Source organism: Myodes glareolus, chromosome 9, assembly GCF_982192425.1.
Source record: "Myodes glareolus chromosome 9, mMyoGla1.1, whole genome shotgun sequence".
NCBI lineage: Eukaryota > Metazoa > Chordata > Mammalia > Rodentia > Cricetidae > Myodes > Myodes glareolus.
Window position 1 is genome coordinate 68,833,768 of NC_142034.1, and position 10,195 is coordinate 68,843,962.

The window sequence follows — 10,195 nt, forward strand, 5'->3', positions numbered from 1 at the left end:
AAATGGGCGTAGACCATCAATCTGACTACTTCCTGCTGACGACGGGACGATGTTTGGGGGATAAATGTTTTTATCTGACTGAATTTTTGGCGACAAATGTTTTTATCTGACTAAATTTTTGGCGACAGCAGCTGTGAGCGGCGGCAGCAGCAGCGGACGGCGACAGCTCCGCCTCTGAGGCCCATTGTGGCGCGCTCAGCATGGCCCGAAGGCATGGCCCCGCCCCGGGCCGTGTGCGGGCTCGCCGAACTGTGCACCCTGCCTCACCTCAGGCATAGAACTCACACCGCCGGCCATGAGCCTTTTCCAAGCTCCAGCGAGGGGGGGCATCCGCCCACCCGTGGAGGGCCCGGTTAGGGCCGCGGGGGGCCCCAGTCTCAGACCTTCCCAGGGGCCGGGGAGTGACGAGCACTTAGTACGTGGCCCCGCCGGTGAGCTTCCTCCGCCTTCCGCCTCTGCCTCCCGAGTGCTGGGATTAAAGGCGTGCGCCACCACCGCCCGGCTGCTTCCTCAATCAAAATTAAAGTTTTCTGTACGTGAGAGCCAGAGACTGAGCTCTCTTAACAAAATTAGGCGAAAATCACCTCCAAAAGCTGTGTGGCTCTTTAAGAACAGGAAAGGCAGTGTTCGAGCCCGCCTCGCTACGAGACTGTTGCCTCGGAGTCTCTAACAGCGAGTTGGGAAGGGAGCCGCGGATCTCCCAACCGTAAACCTCGCTTTTTCTCAGTTCCACCTGCACTGAACTTAAGGGGTTTTTCTGCCCCGTTGCTTCTGGTACCTTCTTTCAGATACCTTAACTTTGATTTTTTTTTTGTATTTTCTTTTCTTTTTTAGGCCTATACTTTTTCCATTCTTTTTCCTCCCCTTTCTGGAGGATTTAACTGACGTCACTCACCGCTCCACGTCTTCAGAGTTCTGAAATTCACGGCTCTCTGTGTCCTGGTGTCTGATCTCGGCTTTTTCTCCCGGGCTTTCAGCACGTTGCTGGGCGCTTCCTTCTCAGGGTTCCCCGGCGTAGTTGTCAGGGTCCCTCGGCGTCCCGGGGTTTCGAGCACCAGTTGCGGCGCGCATCCTGACCAGCAGGAATGAACGCCACTAAAAACGAGAATTCCTTCCCTGGTCACGTCTTTATTTGGAGCATTCCGTTGAGGAAAATTGGGGGAAGGGAAGATAGAGCAGGGACGAGAGAAAGCTTAGAGAGAGCGAGTAGAGTCCAGAGGCAACTGCTTTTAAACGGTGGAGAGGCTTGAACGCTGTCCTGATTGGTTAATGCCATTCTGCTGTTCTGAGCATGTGCAGGCAAGGGTGCAGGCAAGGGTGCTCAGCCCCATGCGGCCAAGCCAGGTATACCTCCAAACTGCAGGACCACCTGTGCCTCCAGGTGGCTCCCAACAGGGGGGGAGCGTTTTCAAACTCCATCTGTGAAACCAGGAAAACCTAGAGGACACATTTTGAAATATGGGCAAGGACAATAACTTATTCCAACAATAACAGCAAAAATTGCCAAATGGGATCAGGTCCCCTGGAAGGCTCCTGTTGACCTCTACCATACACACACCCCAGAACTGGAGTGGTAGACGTAAGCCACCACATGTTTAATGAAGCACGATTAATAAAATCTCAGAGGCAGATATTGGGGTTCAACCCGAAGACCAGAAAAAGCAAAGCAACCACTGGCTCTTACCTCTACCTCAGTCTGAAAATAGTGACCCTGCCTCCAGGAAACCTCAGACTGAGACTGAGACTGAGAGCTGTCTCCTCCTGTCACATATTCCTCTTTAGTTCTGGGATTAATGGGATGCACCACTCCACCTAGTTAGTATGACAAGCTAGAGTGGTTACTGAGATTAAAGGTGTGTGTCCTTGCTGCCTTGTCTGTAAGTCTGGTCGATGTGGGTATTTAACTTTTCTGCTCTTCAGGCAAGCTTTACGTATTAAAATACAAATGAAATGCCACTACAGTTTAAGTATCTATTGTTGAGAATTTCATACATGCATAGAATGTGTTTTGATCAAATTCATTCCCAGACTTCCTTTCTTCCAATTTTCCCTCTCAGCTTCATGTGGTTTTTTTTTTTTTTCAAAGCCCGGAGTTCACTTAGTGCTACCTGGAGAAGCGTGTGTGTAGGGTCATCTAATGCGGCATGAGTAACCTCTCGGCAGTCACATCCCTGAATAAAACTGACTCTTCCTCGCTCCGTGGCCATCAGTTGTCAATAGCTCCTCAGATAGGGGTGGGGCTTGATGATCCCTCCCCCATCCATATTGTAATTTCATCTGGCTTGATGGCATGTATATTTTGTAAATGCAGTCAGCAGCTATGACTTTATGTGTGCAACGGCCCTGTCATGTTCTCAAATACTGTCTCACCGCAGAGATCCACTGCCTCTGACTCCTACAACTGCCCCACCTCCTCAATGGTCCCTAATCCTTGGGGGAGGTATGATTACAGAGTCCTGTTTAGAGCTGAGCATCCCACAGTCTCTAGTTCTCTGCACAGCCAGGTGTATTAATTGCTAACTACTGTATAAAAAGAGCTTTATCAGTCAGGGTTTGTAGGTACATTAATCTATGATTATAAAGATTAGAACCTGGAACACAATTTCTTGTTGTGTCCATTTAGATGAATTATAGTATTATACTCGTCCCTAGGTCCTATGACCTATGAGTTTTGGGCCTAGTTAATAGGACCAAGAATGAGTTCTCTCTTGTGGAGTGGTCCTTAAATCCAATCAAAAGGTGGATGCTTGTTCCCATTACATTCATACTGCTATTGCATCAGTGGTGAGATCTTGCCAAACCAGTCACTACTATAGCTCACATGTTCTTAGCTGGGTAAGACTGTGGATTGTGTTTCTTTCTTGGTACTATGCATAAGACCTTCTAGCACCATAAAAATTAGCCATAGGATGAAGCTTCCAGGTGAGTTGCAACTTCGATACTCAGTGTCCTATAATTCAATATATGGTGTCTTCAGCAATAGGGTCTTAAAATCAAGTTCTAGAGGGTAACCAAGAGCATTGTAAATGACCTGTAATGTTTGGAGATCCAAGAGACCCCACTATGCCTATAACTTGAAAAAGGGTAATCCATACTTGGCACTGACACCTGAATCTTTGTATATGAATTCCGGAGATCAAACTCGAGTTCTGATGTTTGTAAGGCAAGTACTTTTGTCTGAGCTATCCCCTAACCCCAAAACTTTTAAAAGAAAAAAAACAAAAAAAGTGATAATGCAAATAAAATAATCAACGGAGTAAGGAGAGAAAGTATAGAAAGATGATCTGGTTTGGTTTTCAGTTGCTGTGATAAAACATTCTCACTTCTTTAGGGAGAAGATTGTTTCTTTGGCTTACACTTGCAAGTCACAGTCCATGCTTGAGGAAAGGACAGGAACTCCAGGCCAGAACCCAGAGGCAGGAACCATGGAGAGAGGATCCTGGCTGGTTCCTGCTTGTCCAGCTTTCCTATACAGCCCGGGATCACTTGCGCATGGAATGGTGTTGCCCACAGTTGCCTGGTGTTGCCTGGACCCTCCTACAGCAATTACCAATCAAAGCTAACCCCCACAGATGTGTCCACAGGCCAATCTGATCTGGGCAGTTCCTCCACCAAGGCTTCTCCTCCCAAAGAACTTTCAGCTGTGTCAAGTTGTCAATACTAATAATGTACTACTTATGTTCTTGGTTCTGTGACAAAATACCTGACAAAAGCAATTTAAAGAAGGAAAGGGTTTGTGAATCGTGTAAAATTCATGAACTTTCTGAGACTTGTGAGTTTTGTTTACCACTTGAGCCTTAGAAGCTTCCTTCACTTCCTTTTCCTCACTTTCAGCTTCATGCTACCCCTCAGTTGTGTCTGAGCACCATCAGTGGCCTCTATCACACCCCTTGTGGATCAGTTCCGTTAGGTGACTCTCCTTATGTAGTAAAGGACTTTATTGAATATGATCAGTACTTGTTTGCTTTTTGTTGTGGGTATCGAAGAGCCCTGATGCTGATGAGTGATTCCCCAGAAGGAGGACTTTCAGGAGGGACAGGGTGAGTTCCACAGAGGATGCTCATTCCCTGGAAGGAAGCTGTCTCACCCAAGAGAGATCTTCACTAAATCATTCCTTCACAGAAGAGAGAATCGCGCCGCTGTTCCTGCAGGGAGCTCTTTAACATTTGCAGAGCCCATCCACACCCATCATGTCATGCTGTAACCAGAGGCAGTGAGCAGGAATGCTCTGAGACTATTAGTCTCATTTAATTGAGGAGGGAGCTGAATTTCAGAGCAGTGACAGACCCAAGCCACACAGAAACTTAGCCGCCACACTTGGTACACAGTCCAGGCCTCCCGATGCTGCCCAAATATGCCGAAAGGGAAAGAGGGCTGTAACGCTAAGAAAAACAGTGTTCACTGGGGCATTTTGGGGGCTTCGTGTGTGCAGGCATCCTGCTAGGTATGTAACACAGACTAATCCAATTGTTTCAAAACCTTAAATAGTATAGCTCCATTTTTAGAGAGGAGGAGCCTGAGGCACAGAACTTTAGGCCCAGCATTGCCTAAAGCAGGTAAGTAGGAGAGCTTTGACACAAAGAAGGAGCCTGGATTCAGAGCCCTTCTAGATCCCTCTATTTGTAGAGTGTAGGAAAAGCCTGACTGGGATTCGGGTTCCCCGGTCCTTACACAGGTGGAGAGGAGGTTCTAGAAGGCTAGGCAGCAGTGAGGACGCTCTGATCCCCTAGTGTTCGGAGAGATCAAAATGCAGGTGTCCCACACTAAACGCCTGGATGTGAAGTACGCTAACTGGGCAGGTGCTGAATTGCAGAAAAGTTAAATAAGGAATGAGAGCGTTGAAGGCTGCAGTCAGAGTGAGGAGGGTGAAAACCAATTTCACACCAAGCCCCAGGCAATGATTTAGAGGGGAAGAAAACCAATATATGTGGTATCAAATAATAACCGTAGCGATGTCTTCCATTACCTCAGCCTTGCCTTTGAGGAGGCTAAAAAGCTCACAATGGTTATTAAAATTCGCCCTCCTCTTTGGGGGGCCTGTACCCTGCTGAAGGTAGCTGTGAGCCATTTTTTTGTGATGTGCAGGGAAACAGAAGCCCATGAGGTCAATGCAGAAACCAGAGAAAAGTCAAAGATCTATGGAAACGGACTGTGAGGAGCCAAAAGCTGGTAGCAAAAGTCAGAAAATCAATTCAGCAAAGGACCGATCTATATAGAACTGTCAAACAAATACTACATCTGTCCTAAGCAAACTGGCCACTGCCATGGTGTCTTCAGTATCAGGATAGGAGAAGCCACTAGATAGGAAGGTAGAAAGCCATGCATGGAACAGAAACTAGGAAGTTGAAAGGGGACATAGGTGACAAAAGTAGAAGAATTAGCAGGGTCTCCATAGGAGAAAGCCACTTGTTCACATATGAAGCACAATCAAACCAAGACAGAATGCTTTTGGAGAATCAAGGCATCCTCCTGTTCAGGACACTGGCTCCTGGATGCCTGATTTCAAGGTCCTGTGGGGTCTGGTCCCTTCTGCAAGACAGAGTGGAGGATTATCCTAACTTTCTATTTCCACCCCCATCAGCCTACTCTCAGGCAACAGGTACTCAGTGACTTCCCTGCCATGCCTACCCTCTGAATCTGACATGTTTATACCTTTACCCTATCTTTGGTATCATTTAGTTCTTTTCGTTTCATACCCAGCACAATACTCCTCCACACACCATCTCTATGTGTCCATAGCTACACTTCTACTTATGCCCCTGATACCTGAAACTACCCTTCCAGTCCTTTTGGATGACTCATACATACTTCAGTGAACAACTCATTGAGTAACCATCTGAGCTGATGGTACATTAATTAATTCCAGCATTTTAGTCTTAAAACTTTATAGTGTGAAAATCATATAAATAAAGCCTTTTAAATCTACTTAAGAAGCTGGGGTGTCATTCAATGCAAAGTACCTGCCTAGCAAGCACAAAGCCATAGGTTTAATCCCTAGCACTGTAAAAATAAAGTTATCTTAGAGTGGTAAAGTTCCACTGGGAAATTTTGAAGATGACTTGGTCTAGTGAAAGGGGAAGGTTAGGTGTTGGAGAGATGATTCAGAAATTACGGAGTTCCCAAGACCAATGTCAGGCAGCTCACTGTCACATGTAGCTTCAGTTCCAGTCGCTACTGGCTGCTGCAAGCACTGGCATGCGTGCAGTACACACACACACACACACACACACACACACACACACACACACACACCACAAAATAAATAAACAAACAAAAATAAATAAATGAATCTTTTTTAAAAAAAGAAAGTGAAATGCTGCAGGGTGAAGGTATCTGATGAAAATGTCTAAGGAATCCAAGATCTTTTTTTAAAATTTAGATGCAGTCTGATACTTCTAGAAGTTTCCAAAGTAAGCACCTTCAACTAAACAAAAAAATCTTTTCAAAGTTAGGGGACCTCTTTTCTTTGCTTTTGGAGTGCGGGGGAACCACACATCACAGATAAGTATAAATATTAAAAATTAAAATGGGTTTGGAATAGAAATGCTTTCAATCCAGATCCCACAATATGTTGATTTTGTGAATTGGGGCAAATTAATTATCATTCCTAAGTTATAAAGTGTGCATAAAAGTATCTGCTTAAGAAACTAAAGCAGCAATATTCACAAAACACTTTTTTAGCTTCTTTTCTTGCTGCTGTGATGAAGTACTCTAACAGAAGCAGCTTAAGGGAGAAAGAGTTTAATCTCACAGATCAAGGATACAGCCCACCATGCTGAAGAAGACAAGACTACAGGATCCAAAACAGCTGATCACATCGTATCTACACTCAAGAAACAGTGTTTCCTCATGCTCAGTTGGCTTTCTTTAACACTGTGTCTGCTTAGAGACTTTCCGCTGTCCCTACCTTGACCAGGCTGGCTTTGTTATTCCAATGTCTTTTCCATCAAAACAGAATAGAGCAATAGATTCAACAGGTTCTCGTTTATCATTGCTTCTTCCATATCAAATTTATCTAATATTCACTGAGCATCCGGTCCTATGAGTTCAGGGTATGTGGGAACCAGGTGAGGGGCAATTAGCATACAATGTATCAGGACTCTGAAAGACAGTGACACTTTTTAAAACCCAGTCTGAGGCAGATGTAGCAGTGCGCATCTGTAAACGGAGCTGGCGAGGCTGAGGCAGGACAATCTCTCTGATTTCCATATGTATACTTTAGTGTTCATAACCACATATAGACAACATGCATACACAAACATAATAATAATAATAGTTAATAAAAACTGAAAGCAAGAATCACCATGTGCTGGTTAGTTTTATGTCAACTTGACACACACTAGAGTCAGCAGAGAGGAGGGAGCCTAAATTGAAAAAGTGTCTCCATAAGATAAGGCTATAAACAAGCCTGTAAGGTATTTTCTTAGTTAGTGATGGATGAGGGAGGGCCCAGTCTATTGTGTGTGAGGCCACCCCTGAGCTGGTGGTCCTGGGTTCTGCAAGAAAGTAGGCTGAGCAAGCCATGAGGAGCAAGCCAGGAAGCAGCACCCTTTCCTGGTCTCTGCACCAGCTCCTGCCTCTAGATTCCTGCTCTGCTTGAGTTCCTGTCCTGACCTCCTCCAGTGAGGAATAGTGATATGAACCTGTAAGCCAAAAATACCCTTTCCACCCCAATCTGCCTTGGGTCATGGTGTTTCAACACAGAAATAGTAACCTGAACGAAAACATAACATTTCTGTGTGCTCAGCCTTGTTGCCCTGGAGGGCATGGACTTGCAGAATCAACCCATGTAACTAGATTGTGTGAGTCAGGAAAGAGGAGAAATATTGATTTGAATGCTTTGCTCAAAGATAGCACAGAAACCCGTCTGGAATTCTGGGCTCTGCTTCATGCCTGCTGGTTGCCCCCTAATAAGCATCAAATCACTTCCTGCCTCTGGGTCTCAGATTTCTCAACTGCCTCATGGTGGTGCGGGGGGGGGGGGGAGATTCAGCATAGCGTAGCAGTAGCCACTACCTCACGCTATGGAGGCCGGCCCTACCAAAATGTATGTCCACCTGAAGCCTTGTCTGGATAAGGGTCTCTGCAGCCAAGCTGCTGTGAAGCTGTTCTAGGGTAGCAGGGGACTGGGATCCTAAGAAAAAGAAGAAACTTTGGGCACAGATGTGCATGGGAGAGGGCTGTAGAAAGGCAGAGGCAGAAAGTGCGCAGATGGATCACCATGCCACACATCATCACTAACTACTCGAAGAAAGAAGATATTTTCCCTGGGAGCCCTTTAAGGAGAGCATGGGCTTGCTGACCCCTTGAGACTAGAGTTCCCAGCATTATATTATGAAATAGTCTGTTGTTTTGGCTGCCCAGCTCCTGGCATTTTGCTACAGGCCTCCTAAGGAGCCAGGACAGATTCCCTCAAAGTACATACAACTTCCAGCTTATGGACAGTTCTGCTGGGAGTGGCAAACCGAGACAGGCTCTGAGGCTACATAGAACGTGGGGCTGACAGGTCAACTGACCTAGAGAGAGACAGCGGGTGGCAAGTGTGCTGTTTGCAATATTTAGATAATCAGTGTGCCTTATGCTCTGATAAAGTGCGATGAAATTGTTTTAAATCCCCATCAGGAGGAAATGCATTGTGGGCAGGGAAGTCATGGTAGGATCACATCTTCATACAGTCCTGCACCAGCTCTTCCCAGGAGGCCCAACCCCTCCCCTCTGCCACCCACTCTGCTTTGCCTTCGTCATCTAGGAACACAGCGACAGAGTACAGAAATGGCTTCCCAACGGCCACGTGGAGACTGTGATCAGAATGGAACTTGACTTACACCAGGGACAGGGTTAGTGGATAAAGAAACTATTTTTGGATGCTGCAGGAGCTTCTCAGAGCATGTACCCATGCTTCTCAGAGAAGGATGCAGAAATTCAAGCCTCCCAGAGTCCTCCAGCACTTCAATCAGGGCAGGCTCCCTCGCTCAGGTTATCACCCACCCATGGCTCCCTCGTCCAACTGCTCCTGGTGCCTAGTTAGACACAGTCAGGTGAGACTTGGCACTAATAGGAGGCTCAAAAAGGACGGTGATTTAGAAGTTAGAAGAGTAGAGCAGCCCCTCTCCAGAGGAACCTGGCCTTTGAAATGCCACCTTCTCCATCATGGAGCCCCATCTCCTGAGCTCTCTGCTCTCCTACTCCAGGGAGTTCTGACCACATTAAGAACGGCTGCTGCAGGGATAGAAAGAGCCCAGGGGCTCTGCCAAGGGTCACTCCTGAGATAATAGATCACCTGATTCCAATGCCATCCCAGGAAAATTCTTCTGCTTACCAAGGCAGTGGGGGGCTGACTTTCTTGGGGACTTTAGGACCTTCAGTACTCTAGCAATGCCTTCATGTTTTGAAGCCAAGAGTCCATCATGGCAAGGAAGGTACAGAGGCAGGAGCGTGACGATGCTTACTCATATCTCCATGGACCAGGAAGTAACACCGAACAGGAAATAAAGCCTGCCTAGAAATCTCAAGGTCTACCCCCACTTCCCCAGTAAGGCTCCAAACCACCACCAGCAGCTGGGGGCTGAGTACTCAAACACGCAAGCCCGGAAGAGACATTTCGTATTCAAACTGTAACAGTCTCTCTGAGTCCTCTGGTCCCGCTGAGTTCACATACCCTGGGCCTCATCCCTGCCCCTCAGTTATAACATCTGCCTGCTACGCTCTTTGCTGGGTGGACGTCTCTCAGCAAACACCTGCATTAATAATATCACTCCTGTATTCCATGCAGCAGATCACTTATGTAATTTCGTCAAATGAGGTCTTGGTTAGATCTGCCAATCACACAGCCCTTTCCAAATGACAACAGCAACAGCCAGACTGGTTAAAACACAAGGACACACTGTAGGATCGCTGAGATCCTAAACACAGAGCAGGCAGTGGAGAAGCCCCCCACCAGCTCACCTCCCACCTCCTCCCAAACCCACCCCTGCACCTGCATTCTCCAGCTTACCTGGAGTTGTACTACAGAGGCAAAGACCATACTGTAAGAGACACAGCTTCCAAGAACTTACCTCATTTCAGCTCAAACAGCCAGAGCTTTTGCAAAAAGAACCTTGTGCTCTAAGAGAACACTGGCCTGAACCCGCCAATGCCTTGCCAAGTAGCCTAGCCAAGCTCCCACCAATCCCTGGGCTAGATTTTCCTCCTTCAT

General features: G+C 46.6%; 1 pseudogene; it reads right to left on the bottom strand.

Moving 5' to 3' along the window:
- Positions 1-238: 238 nt before the first annotated feature.
- Positions 239-447, bottom strand: LOC148120964 (Nuclear RNase P; annotated as a pseudogene).
- Between the last annotated feature and the right edge of the window lie 9,748 nt (positions 448-10,195).